Below are 14,709 nucleotides of genomic sequence, written 5' to 3'. Positions count from 1 at the left end.
TTTCCTGATTTGGGGATCAGGGTGATGTTTGTTTCATAGAACATGTTGGGTATTCTTCCTTCTTTTTCTACATTTTGGAACAGGTTGAGTAATATAGGCACTAGTTCCTCTTTAAAGGTTTGGTAGAATTCTGACGTGAAGCCATCTGGTCCTGAGCTTTTCTTTTTAGGGAGATTTTGTATGTTTGATGCTATTTCAGAACTTGATATGGGCCTGTTCAACATTTCCACCTGATTCTGGCTAAGTCTTGGAAGGTGACGTGCTTCCAAGTATTGGTCAATTTCCTTCAGATTTTCGTATTTCTGAGAATAAAGTTCTTGTAATATTCATTAAGGATATTTTGAATTTCTGAGGAGTCTGTTGTTATTTCGTATTTGTCCTTTCTGATTAATGAGATTAGCGATTTTACTTTTTTTTTCCTGGATAGGTTAGCCAAAGGTTTATCCATTTTATTGAACTTTTCAAAAAACCAACTTTTTGATTTATCGCTCTGTTGTATAATTCTTTTGTTTTCAATTTCATTTAATTCTGCTCTAATTTTGGTTATGTCTTTTCTTCTACTGAGTTTGGGGTTGGAATGTTCTCTCTTTTACCATTGCTTGAGATGTCCCATTAAGTGGTTAACTTCCTCTCTTTCTGTTCACAAGGAAGGCTTGCAGTGCTATAAATTTCCCTCTTGGGACTGCCTTTGCGGTATCCCAGAGATTCTGATAATTCGTGTCTTCATTGTCGTTTTGTTCCAAATATTTGGCAATTTCCTTCTTAATCTCATCTCTGACCCAGCTATCATTCAGCATAAGGTTATTTAACTTCCATGTTTTTGTATGAGTATGCAGATTCCTGTTGTTACTGAGTTCAACTTTTATTCCATGGTGGTCCAAGAATATGTAAGGAATAATTTCTATTTCTTTAAATTTACTGAAGTTAGACTTGTGACCTAAGATGTGATCGATTTTGGAATATGTTCCGTGGGCTGATGAGAAGTATGTGTACTCAGTTTTGTTGGGATGAAATGTTCTGTAGATGTCTGCTAAATCCAATTGTTGGATGGTTAGGTTTAAATCTAAACTTTCATTGCTCAGCTTCTTCTTGGAGGATCTATCCAACACTGCCAAAGGAGTGTTGAAATCTCTATTATGGAGCTGGAGGAAATCAAGTTGCTCATGTCTGTTAGAGTTTCTCTTATAAATTGAGTTGCATTCTGGTTGGGTGCATAAATATTAATAATTGAAATCTCATCATATTGAGTATTACCCTTAACAAATATGAAGTGACCATTCTTGTCATTCCTCAATTTTGTTGGTTTAAAGCCTATTGTATCTCCAAATAGAATTGCAATGCCTGCTTTTTTCTGATTACCATTTGCCTGAAATATGGACGACCATCCTTTCACCCTGAGTCTATATTTATCTTTTAAGGTAAGATGTGACTCTTGTATGCAGCAGATATCTGGCCTGAGTTTTTGTATCCAGTAAGCTAACCCGTGCCTCTTTAGAGGACAGTTTAAGCTGTTCACATTAATGGAGAATATTGATAAGTCTGGTAAAATTTTGGGTATCAAGTTTTTTGAAAGTCCAGTGGACATTTTTAATCCTTTCACCACTGTGAAAGTTGGAGTTTGATCAAAAGTTTCTGATTGAGCTTACTTTTGTGGTAGAGGATTGGGCTGGTCATTATGGAGGATAGTTCTGTGAATATCCTGAAGAGGTGGTTTGGTTATGGCAAATTTCTTCAACATATAAATGTCATTAAAGTATTTAATTTCTCCATCATAAATGAAACTCAGTTTAGCTGGATAGAGGATCCGGGGTTGAAAGTTATTTTGTTTTAGGAGGATGTCGATGACCATTCTCTTCTGGCTTGAAAAATTTCAGCAGAGAGATCTGCAGTCATTCTAATATTCTTCCCTTTGTAGGTAATGGTCTTCTTATGTCTGGTTGCTTTCAGAATATTCTTCTTCATATGAACTTTAGTGAAGTTAATTATAATATGCCTGGGGGATGTCTCATTCAGATTAAGTCATGCTGGCGTTCTGAAACTGTCTACTATCTGAATTTCAGAATCTCTTGGCATGTCTGGTAAATTCTCTTTCATAATTTCATGGAGAAGGGCCTCTGTGCCTTGCGAGGCCCCTTCATCACTTTCAGGGATTCCAGTGAGGCAGGTATTAGCCTTCTTTGAATTATCTCAGAGCTCTCTGAGAGAATGATCCATTGTTGCTCTCCATTTCTCTTCCTCTTTGAGAATTTGGGAGTGTTCAAAGGCTTTGTGTTCAATGTCAGAAATCCTTTCTTCTGCATGCTCCACTCTGTTACTGAGGGATTCTACTGTATTTTTCAGATCTTTGAAGTCTGCAAATTCTTGCTTCAGTGTGTCTAAATCTTTGGTGATTTTGTCTTTAAATTCATTAAATTCTTGAAACAACTTTTGAATTTCTTCTCAAATTTCTAATTCTGACTTTTGAATTGCTGCTCAAATTTCTAATTTCCAAATTTTCCTCCATTCTATTAATCTTGTTTACAATCCAAATTCTGAATTCGATTTCTGATGTCTCGGCCAGCTGTTTATGAATGGGATCTTCAGTTACATCTGCCATATCTTTCCTTGTGGGGGTTGATCTATTCTGGTTATTCATGTTAGCAGAGTTTTTCTGCTGATTCCACCCCATGATTGTTTTACACCATTTGATTTTTCCCCTGGAGCTTTGTCGAGGACCCATACAGTGCTATGGCCTGAGAAACTGGGGCCCTGTTTGGTGTGGTGTGGCTAAGTGGTTCTGTCTTGTTTTCAGCTGGTGTCTGTCCAACCCTAGTGAAATAGTTACTCTGGGTTGAAGTCTCAGCTGTGGAGAAATACCAGCAGTTAAGTCACCCCGCCTCCACAGGCAACAATTGAAAAAGGAAAATCAAACCTTCCTACAACCACACACCCAGGGCACCACTTGAATAGTCTTTGGGCAATTGGCTCAGTTCAAAAGGTCCAAATCAATTATCTCAGTCAGCACCTGGCTCACGTGGAGAGTTTAAAAGGTCTGTGGCAACTGGATCACAGGGGTCTTGTGACAACTCAGCTATGACTTGCTCCGGTGCTCCGTGAAGACAGGAGGATCCACCCAGCAAATAGATTAGTGTGGGAAGGTTGATGCCTCTTTCCCCCACCTTGCACCTCTGTCACACCCAGTCACTGATAGCCTCGCAGGGCTGTGACCCAGTTGCCTCTAGTGAACAGATACTCCAGGGGGTTGCACCTGCCTGAATCACAAGGAAATCTATTACTGCTCAGCCAGGCTGCTGTGCTCTGCCTCTATCCAGCAGGGGAAGGTGAGGCCTAACAACCTTGGGCACTTGATGGAGGCTGGAGGGTGTTTAGTCAGTTCCAGCCCCACCCCTGATTGATGTTACTGACAGGACAGAACAGAACAACTTTGCGTAATTTGTTTCTGTCCCTGCTAAATTCCCCTGCAGAAGAGAAGCTGTTTTGAGTTCCCAGAGCCTGCACCTCGGGCCCTGTCTTTGTTCCTGCAGGTTTGTATTCGGTTAGCTGTCAGTTCTAGCCTCCTGCCTTCCTTTGTCTATAGGCTGATGATCCCCTGAGGGCCGGGTGCATCTTAGGCTCAGTAAAGCGGTCCTCTGCATCAGCCCCAACCTCAGAATCTCCCAGCTCTGCACACGCGTTTTCTAATCCCTGCACTCCACCCAGGCCAGTACCACCTCAGGAAAACCCTTTACTCACGGGGCCTGTGTTTCCATCCCAGATCTGTTCCATGGTGGCTGCCACCTGAGAAGATGCCTGGCCTCCTCTGGTTGCCCAAGGAGAAATCACCCAAGAATCTGGACTCCTGGGGGACAGGCCTCCAGACCTCAGAGTGAGAGTGGAGGGGAGTGCTGGGAGCTCAGAATTGCAGGTAGAGAATATATACAGTTTTACACAGTTTTATGCCTAGCAGGAGAACACCGTGGCACCCTAGTAGGGGAGGTAAGTCCAGTTTTTAGAGGGTCTCTCCCGTGGAGTGTAGTGGGAGGACCTTTGAATTCTGCTCGTTTGTTTGTGGGGCACTCAGAGCCATTCTCATGGGGGAGAGGAGTCCTGTCTGCTTGGCGATGGATTTTGTACCTTTTGTTTGTATCCTTGGGGTCGCAGCTCTCCTCAGCAGGGTTGATGTGCATTCTTCAACCTACTCTCTTGGTGCAGCTCTAATCCACCAGGTTACTTGCTGAATTTTTGTCCTTTAACTCTCCTTCTGAATGGGAGCCTCTGTGGAAAGCTGGCTTCAGTCAGCCATCTTGTCTCCGCCCTCCGGGACCTACTTTCTTATCTAATCCATGAACCTTCCTCTAATTATCTAATTGTGGTAATTGCTAATTTCTATTAAGCCCCAGAAGCTCTTTGCAGGACACACAGTGCATTTTCTTTTTCTCTTTATTCATCTTTGAGTGAGGGTGGTGTAGACTAGCTTGCCATTTGCAAGCAGTCAAAGCACATGGTCTAGAAATAGAGCAGTGCTTTTCAATCTTTTTTATCTCACAGCACACTTGAACCTAGAGTTAAACTTCCTTGGCGTACTTAAATTATGTTGATCAAAAAAAAAAGAGTCAAAAAATACATACTTGCTGTGCTTTGAACTTCTTTTAAAAATAATTTAATTAATGATCTTTAAAATTTTTTCATGGCATACTGGTTGAAAATCACTGGCATAGGAAACCAAAGTGTCTAAATCATGTACAGATTATCTCTTGCTACATGAAAAATGTTCCCATACCGTGCAGCATAAAACAGCAACTATTTTATTATGCTCAAACTTCTCCATTTATACATCTGGTATCAGAACCAGGCTGACCTAAAGACAGAGCTCAGGGGTCTGTCAGCTGAAGCTCCTGTACGTGGCCTCTCCACATGGCTCAGGCTCTCACTCAGGGCAGCTTTGTTCCCAGAGGGAATGTTCCAAGAGCACGTGTGCCCAGGCAGCCTGTAGACACAGCACCTCCTCTGCCAGGCTCCATCGATAGAAACCCTCAAATCCCACCCAGATTCAAGGCATGGACTTCAAGACCCCACATCTTGATGGCAGAGTTGGTGGTCATATTCTAAAGTTGCTGCAGGAGGGCACAGAGCTGATGTGGAGGCATTACCAGATCCAATCCACCTGCATTGGTGAGTGCCCTGCTGCCAAGTACCAGTCGGTGGCCAGATGTAGCCTCTCAGAAGCGGGGTCCGTCACTCCACCTACGGGGAAGAATGGTGATAGAGGCAGAGGGTGGTGGGAGGCTTAGCTCCTCACCTCCAGCCCTCCAGCTCTACTAGGACCAAATCTCCCCTCTTGTGTTAGACGCATAGTGGAGGCATCTGACTTGTGTGTGCTGCAATGACAGGTCCCTGTGCCAGGGCTGCTGGATGCCTCCCTAGGGCATGACTCTGCTGGCCTCCTTGCTGCTGCACTTTAGAAATCTCACTCTGACCCCCCCCCCGCCCGTTCCCAGAGCTCCCTCCCTTTCTCTACTTACCTATAACTCTTTGCTTGCAGCATCTACAGACCTCAGCCATCCCTGCACTGTATATTTGCTTTCTTTTGTCCCCTTGAGAAAATTGTCCAGAAGTAAATAAATAAATAAATAAATAAATAAAATTGCCCTGTGGTATTTAGGGTTGGAAGAAGGTTTTTCTAACTCTGTGCTTTTCTCTATCGTGTATGGGATTTCAAAGGAAGCAAAGACTCCTAAGAAGTTTGGGCTACTTGGGCTATTAATTGTAAAATTCTAAGGGACAGGATAAGGAAGTGGTAGAAGACCTTAGAAAGCGCTCATTAATTCCTAGTCAATGTAAATGAGAAGAACATTTCCTCTCGCCTGCCAGCCATAACCCTGAGCCCGCAGCGTCTTTACAGCAGAGCACTCTGGATTCAGAGGGTCAGCTGGCTCAGTGCTATGGGGAAGCACAGAATGGGGCTGAGTGAGTCGCTTCAACTCTTGATCCGACTTAGGTTTTGAGACCACTCTGGCAGGTGACGTGGGACATTCCCGTGCCTGCTTTGGTCAGCAGCAGACCCTGGTGATGGTGCCGTTCTCTGAAGCAGAGGGGTCATAACACGGGGACACAAGCGGCCCTGAGGGGAGAGGGGAACTTGTGATGCATTGTTTTTCACAGGAGGTGATTTTTCTTCTTGGCCTACATGACGCTAACATGATATTCAAAGTCAGACTCAAGTCCAACTTTGTCTGAGAAATTGCTCCTGGTGACCCCAGACCACAGGAACATCACTGCCTCAAATTGCACTCACCATCACAGCACATGAATGAACACCTCCTGGTCTGTGTTTCCCACATGTGTCATAAGGTCTGCACCTCATTTGATCCCCTCAGTGGAGAGATCCTTGAGACCCTGGAATGGGCCATGTCCCATCCAGGGCTCCCTCCTGAAAAGTCAGGGGATTTCGGTAAAAAAAAAAAGAAACAGCACCGCCCAGGCACAGTGGCTCCCACTTGTAATCCTAGCACTCTGGGAAGCTGAGGTGGGGGAGGACTGCTTGAGCTCAGGAGTTCCAGACCAGCCTGAGAAAGCACAAGACCCAGAGACCCATCTCTACTAAATGCCAGGCGTTATGGCGGGAATCTGTAGTCCCAGCTACTGAGAAGGCTAAGGGAAGAGAATCACTTGAGGTAGTTGTTAGCTAAGAGGAAACACTATGCCCTGGGGCAACAGAGTGAGACTCTGTCTCAATAAATAAATACATACATACATACATACATAAATAACAAAATAGCACTGATGGCAGCAGTGCCACCAGGCCACCAAGTCCAATGAACAGGTTGGGCGGCCGACTGCAGGCTTGTTAAGGTGGTGCAGCTCCCAGGAAGGAGTCATCCCTCCCAGGCTTGCCCCAGGTCCCGTCTCCCACTCATTTTTCGGCTGAGTAAGATGCTCTCTGAGCACCCAATTTACATGACCCTGAGCCATGGCCGTTGACCTTGCTTTTTGTAAAGCCTCATGAGGATTATTTTTAAAAGGCGTTCTAGCTTATTCTGGAGCGTCTTTTAGGAAGACTTAGAACATTAAAGGGTCCCCCAACCCCACTGTTATGAAACGTCACAGCCAAAGGAGAAACACAGACTGCCCTGGTGGTTCCTGGAGCAGCACAGAGCCCTCTGCGTCCCAGGCGCACAGTCAGAGGAAAGTCTCAGGGGTGGGGACATTTACGGAAAAGGCCAGCTGCCATTTTTTTTTTTTTTAAGGGAAAAACACTAGTTTCCAAAAAGCTAAAACCTGAACTATTTGATAATGGAGTCATGAACCTACCCTTTGGTGATCACTCCACTAGCTCTCCCTGCCTATAACTCACTTGTAAATGCTGTCAAATTGTTGCTCCTCGGCTATGAGCTGGCTGCAGAGGGCCTTCCCCACCCCCACACCATCCTCTCCGTGGGGCTTCCGGCCCCACCCCCTTTCTGGGCTCCCAAAATCACCACCGGAGGGGTGGCAGGCCCCAGACAGAAGGGCGGGCAGCCCACCAAGGGGTGTGGCAGGGTTCCAAGCCCCTCTTGGAGCCGCCCTCTCCCTGCATGATCCCTGACCCACACCCTGCCCTGTGCGCTGTGACTTTAATCCATTACACTGCAGGCTCTGATGGGTCTCTCCTTACAACTCAGCATGGACTGTTTTATTCACTCAAGCTGTGGGGAAAGTAACCCCTTCTGGGTGTATCTTCCCTAGGGAGCCGTTCCTAACCCTCTCACCTCACCCCATAACTGAGCCCTTCCCCAGCAACGCCCCCACGGGGGGGGGGCCCTCCACAGAGGAAGGCTCTTTAAGGGCAAGTCTGAGTCTTACTCACCACGAGTCACCGTGTCCCCATCTAGTTCGCAGGGGCAGAGCTGGCACCAGGAGTAATGTCCACGTCTTCTGCCGGGATCGGGAACCTTCTAGGTGGGAAAACTGTCTTTATGGGCCAGACCTCACTTCAGTTTTTATCTATAACAAGGAAACGGGAATGTCAGGACTGAGGATCTTTAATGCCCCTTGAATTCTTGCAAAATTGGTGTTAGGAACACCTGGACTTCATCCTCAGTGAGCTGTGATTCTGGATCCCCCCAATGGCCAGGGACCCAGAAGTACAGCTGACCTCCTCCAGGGGACAAATGGAATGCAGTGCCTGCAGCCAAAGGCGAGCCCCAGCGATGTGCCAGCAGACTTCCAATGGTTTTGACCCTTTCAGTTGCTTTTACTTGGATGGAAATGATGGGTTCACATTTGACATCTCCAAGCACAAACATTTGGGCCTGGTTCAGTAGTGACACTCAGTCAAAAACCTTCTTATCTCATCCAAGAAATAGAGTTTTCTTTCTGTTCTTCCAGAAGCGTTATAATGGTAAGCATAAATAATTCCTAGCAAAGAGGAACTCTTCCCAGGGCACCTACAAACATCACACATCCCTGCCCTTTCCTCTCTGCAGTCCTTGAAGTCCATCTTCTACAAAGAGGCACACACTCTTCACTCTTCCCTGCTGGAGAACACAAAGCACTGTCACAGCCACGTCTTCTTCCCATGCAAAGGAAAAAGTACAATGCAGGTGTTGTCAGAGCCTGCCAAGTGTGCCCTACAAAAAATGACAAAACATTTAGATCTGGGTGGCATCTGTGGCTCAACGGAGTAGGGCACTGGCCCCATATGCCGGAGATGGTGAGTTCAAACCCAGCCCCAGCCAAAAACTGCAAAAAAAAAATTTTTGATCACACTCAGGGCTCCTTTCTTTCTCTCTTTCACACACATACACATGCGTATGCACGTGCACACACACACACAATGTCTCTCTCTTTCTCAAACACACACATACCGGGCCTCTCTCAAACACACACAGGGTCTCTCTCTCACACACATGCAAACACACTCACAGGGCCTCACACATACACAGGATCACACTCCCCTCTTACACTGGCATTGCAAGAATTCCCGGAACATGAAAGTCTTAAGGTGGACTCTAAAAATGAATAGGTTCCCACAGTCAGAAAAGGAAGAACATTTTAAAGAGGACCCCTGTGATTTTGATGTTGAATGACCTGCCTGACACTTCTGTCACCTCCAGCAAGAGAGTCAGAGGATATGGGTCAAGGCTTGGCTAGACCCATCACCTACGTGGTGGCCTTGAAATCACTGGGGTCCTGTCTATTTCTACATCTGTCCTTTGGGGACCCTCCCAGGGTCCTAGTCCTGCTGTATCACAGGGAGCACGTGATAGAAGGATGTAGAACTGTGAGTACAGAATAACTCCCCGAGGTACTATTAGTTGTTTTACTATTAAAGTGAAAGCATTCACAGATGTTAGAAGGCCACATTTGTGTGGCAACATGAGGGCTGCAAAACCTGAGAGATTAGAACACCAAGTGGATGAACAAGTCGCACTTAGACCAAAGGAATCCACAGAGGATGAAGGGAGCTCGTATTTATTGAGCAACTACTATACGCCCTGCACAAGATTTTGTGAAGCCAGTGCTAAATATTTACATTTCACTGATGAGGAAACAGGGGCTGTAGATGGTGAATGGTTTGCATATTGACACACACCCGGTGAGTATAGGAGATGTACCTTAGAGCCAGGTCCCTGCGACCCCAACCATTGGGATAGCAGAAAGAAAGGAGTGGAAACCATCTACACTGCTCTCATATCATCAAGATCCTCTGATCTTGTGGAGGGCCCCAAAAGCTTCTTATGTGCGTGTTTTGGATCTAGTTGGGCTTTTCAAATTAGGGCCTGCCTTCTGTTCCCTCATACCACCCCACCTTCCTTAATTCCCTTCCAAGGCCATTTCTCACGTGGAGAACCCGTCCCCCCCCTTTGCACCCTTCCAGATTCCCTCCCCTCCATTCCCACAGACCTCTGCTCCTGTTCCTGTTACAGCTCGTCCTGCAGAGGGGGAATGCAGTCCTGCTTTGTGCATTCTGTCAGGAAAAAAATTACTCATCTTCCAAAAATATAAAACCAACAGCTAATTATCCCGCATCTGCTTTGTTTCACAAGTGAACGTGGACAAGTCCCAGCTATTATCTCCAGACTACACTGAAAAGCTCTCAGCACTCTCAGAACTCACAAAGGATGTATGAGCAATCATTCGGCTAATAGATTGCAACCTATTTCTGTAGGACTCCAGCAGATAGCCTCACAGCCAGGACTTTGGAAAGATCGAGTAAGTAGAAATAGATTTCAACTTTGGTCAGACCGAGGGCTAAGGAAATAATTAAAATTCTTACACCAAGGAGGTCAGAAACAAAAGTCATTCTCAGGTGCAGAAGAAGAACAAAGAATCATCTCAAAATGTACATCCTGAAGAGGCTGAAGGAAAAGAAAATAAAGGCTAAGCAAGTGTCCCCTGTGTGACAGGAAAAGCTCTTCCTGTTGCTGTCTCTGGCTTCCCCTACCCCACCACCTCAGCCCCTTCTCAGTAAGGGGTCCACTTAGGGAGGTTAATCAACCCCAACCTCTCTCTTTAAAAACTGAAAGTGACTGCTGGCAGGCAGTTTCCCTCACATCTGGATTACAAACCACCTGCTCTCAAAAATTAAAAGCACAATGGGATTGAATTCAAATGTTTGCAAAACTTAGGAACTCGTACAGGGGCCAACTTTGTGAATCGCAATGGATTTCCAAAAGAGAGGTTCTATATTATTTGTTTACCAAACGTCGATGATTCATTCATCAGATTTGCTTTCTGATTATTATCTAATCCTCATTTATTTATTGAATACTAAAGAAGCATGTGTTAGAAAAAAAATCCAAACACTACCTAAAGGTAAAAAGATGAATAGCAAATACCCTCCAACAGACTCTCCCTCTATTCCTTGCTAAAGGTAACCACCAGGAATAGTTTTTGTGTGGCTCCACAAATTGCTTTGCTTACACTAGCCGTGTATTCATTTATGTTTGTCATGTTCATAGTAAATGAGAGCACTCAGCACCGACCCTTCTGAACTTTGATTTCTTTCCTGTTTATTTCAGCACATTCAGACCTACGCATTCTTTTTCAAAATTGCATTGTATTTTATTTTCTGAAAAAATGATAGTGCATTTTGCCGAGCTCCCATGGATTGACATTTAGATACCGTTCATCTTTTGCCTTTAGAGATAATATCCCACCCTTGCTTATACCCCTTTCTGCACAAGTGTGCCCATGGGGTAAATCCTCAGACAGGCAATCATAAGATCCACAGATTTGTCCTCTGTTCAGTTGTTGGAAAGTGCCACCTTGCTTTCTAAACGTGTTGCAAACTGTGCTCTCCGACCAAAGCATGAGAGCCCCTTCCCCCCTTATCTTGCCAAACTAGCTAACACATACAGTATACCTCTTTTGTAATTTTTTTTTTAGTCTTTTACTTTTCTATAGTTTGCATGTATGTTCTTTGTCAATTTTTCTATTGATTCTGGTGTTTTGGTGACAGATTTGTAATCCCTGGTGTTCCATTAGTGACATGTTCCTTTTCTGACCTGTTTGGCATATATGATTTCCAGCTTAATGTCATGTTTTTCTTTAACTTCTGCCGTATTTTTCCTTGGTGAATTTCAGTTTTATTTGCATGTAGTCAAGTCCATTAATGGTTTTCCTTATAGTTTCTGGGGCTTGTTTTGTTTTGCTTAGAAAGGCCTCACCCACTCTCATAAGAGACAAACAAGAAGACTGAAGTAAATGGAGAGATATATTTTTGTCTCAGAGGGGAACTCTCAGAACATGTCATATAGTAATAATTAATTTAATACAATTAGAAACTAGGTTTTTTTTTAATTACCACAAAAATAAATAGGAGAGTAAGTTAGTAACATGGTAAAAAATCCAGTGGTTCAATTGCAGAAATAAATAAAGAAATAAATAAGACAGAATCAAGAAATGCAACCAAGAATAAATGCAACCTTTAGATTTTATAAAGGTGACATTTCATTGTCACAAATAAGCAGTTCCTCAAAAACCAGCTTGATGGGTGGATTGCCTGAGCTCACAAGTTCGAGACCAGCTTCAACCAGAGCAAGACCTCGTCTTTAAAAATAGCCATTGTGGCAGGCACCTATAGTCCTAGCTACTTGGAGGCTGAGGCAAGAGAATCACTTGATCCTAAGAGTCTGAGTTGCTGTAAGCTGTGACACCACAGCACTCTACCAAGGGAGACATAGTGAAATTCTGTCTCAAAAAAAAAAAGCTTGATTGGAGAAGCACAGAAAGGAGAAAAAAGCAGTGTCCTACCTAAGTCTTCACACCAATTTGTGGCATCTGTAACAAATATTTAAATATAATAAATGAAATTACAAAAGCACCCAGAAGACATTTTATAACATTTGGATAAATAAAACCTTTCTATAAAGGAAGAGATGGACAAATTTGACTGTGTAATTTAGGAATAGTTCTGCAAAATCACCATAATCAAAATCAAAAAACAATGTAAAAACTTGGGAGGGCTATATACTAAAAATACACATGACAAAGAATAAATATCCACAATGCAAAAAGAATTTTTTTCAAATAATTAAGGGAGTTAGGAGACAAAGGCAATGGTAAAATTAATACACAGTATTAGAAAGTAAGAAGCAGATTGATACACATGAAACTTAGAGATTCAGATCTGAGATTAAAGATGGCAGCTGAGTAACAGGTTCCCTGTAACTGGGAACAGCGAGTCTGGGGAGACAAGACTCCAGGCATCTCTGGCCAGTGGGATCTGCCTATAATCATCCCTTTGAGGATACAGGGAGCCAGCAAGGGACTTCTGGACCCCAAGAGGAGGACAAAAACAGTGGAAAACTGGCAAGTGGTTGCGTGTGTTCAATCGACCAAATCACACCGGCAACCATAAGTACAAGCAGCAGTCAGACTGCAAACTGGAAAGGCCTTACCTGTGAACTGTTTCAGTGTTCTTGGACTTGGCACTCAGTTGAACTGCCTTGGGGAGAGCTTGAGCAGGAGTGTGGAGAATGTTGGGCATTGTCTGGGACCCCAGACTGAGCCACTGAGCTGGGCGCAGGAAGCCATTGTGAAAGAACTGCCCCGGCAAGCTCCGCCCTCAGGGTCTCAGAGCAAGGATTGGGTGGGTCAAAGTAACCTACTGACTGAGCAGCCTAAAGGCGGGGACTGAGCTGCCTTACAGCCTTAATCCTTAGGGGCAGCGTGAGATGGTTTTGGCACACTGGAGCCTTGGGCTGTTGCCCTGGGTAGAGTGCCGTGACGTCACAGCTCATAGCAACCTCAAACTCCTGGGCTTGGCACTGCCCAGACCTCCATAAGAGCTGTGCAGCAACCACCGACCAGTGACCCGCACCCACCGGGCCTCCACATTCCCTGACCAGGAAATGTGGGAGCCACGCAACCCTGCGTCCTCCCTCCTGGGTCCTCCCAGCTTGCACACTAGCCCGTTCATCTGGACAGGGACTCTGGTGCCCTTTGAAGCCCTCCCTGCCTCTGCGCAGAGCTCTTCTCCTGGTCAGAGACTGTTGGAGCCTTGGGCTCTCTGTGCCAAAGTCACTGGGTGCCTGGCACTCCCAGAACCGTGCACACCACCACCAGCCCTGTTGCTGGATCCAGGTGTGTCACAAACCGGAGCTGCTTCCACAACCAGAACTCCCTAGCTAGAGAAGCCCCAGAGGAACTACACAGGGTCACTCCAAAGATCCAGCAACAATACAGTGATCCCGCTGGGGACTAATCTTGGAGAGACACCTCCCCAACTCTGAGGACAGCCAGAGGCAACGGTGAAAAACAATCATGAGGCGAAATCAACAGAAAATCTCTGGCAATATGAATAATCAGAGTAGATCAACTCCCCCAAGGATCAATGGGGCAGAAACAGCACAAGACCCCATGCACAAACAAATAGCTGAGATGTCAGAAATTGAATTCAGGATTTGGATAGCAAATAAGATCGAATTAGAATTCCAAAAGTTATTTCAAGAATTCAACGGATTCAAAGACCAAATGACCAAAGATTTCAACACATTGAGACAAGAAGTTGCATCCCTCAAAGATCTGAGAAACACAGTAGAATCCCTCAGTAACAGAATGGAACAAGCAGAAGAAAGGATTTCTTACATTGAAGACAAAGCTTTCGAACGCTCCCAAACCCTCAAAGAAGAAGAGAAATGGAGAGCAAAAACAGATCACTCTCTCAGACAGCTCTCAGATAATTTGAAGAAAACAAATATTCCTCTTATAGGGATCCCCAAAAGTGACAAAGTGACTTCACAAGGCACAGAGTATATTCTCCATGAGATTATGAAGGAGAATTTTCCATACATGCCAAGAGATTCCGAAATTCAGATAGCAGACAGTTTCAGAACTCCAGCATGACTCAACCCAAATAAGACATCCCCCAGACACATCATAATCAATTTCACTAAAGTTAATATGAAGGAGAAAATTCTGAAAGCTGCCAGATGAAAGAAAACCATTACCTACAAGGGGAAGAATATCAGAATAACTGCAGATCTCTCTGCTGAAACCTTTCAAGCTAGAAGAGGATGGTCATCAACTTTTACTCTCCTAAAACAAAATAACTTTCAACCCAGGATCCTGTACCCAGCTAAACTGAGCTTCATTTATGACGGAGAAATTAAATACTTCAATCACATTCACATGTTGAAGAAATTTGCCACAACTAAACCAGCTCTCCAGGACATTCTTAGACCTATCCTCCATAAAGACCAGCGTAATTCTCCCCCACAAAAGTAAACCCACCCAAAAAATTTT

The 14,709-nt window shown here is 44.6% G+C and overlaps 1 long non-coding RNA gene across 2 annotated transcripts; it reads right to left on the bottom strand.

Moving 5' to 3' along the window:
• Window positions 1-4,486: 4,486 nt before the first annotated feature.
• Window positions 4,487-10,129, bottom strand: LOC128581629 (uncharacterized). 2 transcript variants are annotated; one of them, XR_008378891.1, is made up of 4 exons: window positions 9,865-10,129; window positions 7,826-7,962; window positions 6,275-6,409; window positions 4,487-6,100 (listed from the first exon to the last, which is right to left on the bottom strand). It is a non-coding gene; the product is annotated as an uncharacterized LOC128581629 (long non-coding RNA). The 2 variants fall into 2 exon arrangements; XR_008378890.1 differs by lacking the exon at window positions 9,865-10,129 and having other exon boundaries at window positions 7,826-9,771.
• Between the last annotated feature and the right edge of the window lie 4,580 nt (window positions 10,130-14,709).

This window comes from Nycticebus coucang, chromosome 3 (genome assembly GCF_027406575.1).
Source record: "Nycticebus coucang isolate mNycCou1 chromosome 3, mNycCou1.pri, whole genome shotgun sequence".
Classification (NCBI taxonomy): Eukaryota; Metazoa; Chordata; class Mammalia; order Primates; family Lorisidae; genus Nycticebus; species Nycticebus coucang.
The sequence above is the reverse complement of the archived record's forward strand: the minus strand, read 5'-3'. Positions and strand labels throughout refer to the sequence as shown.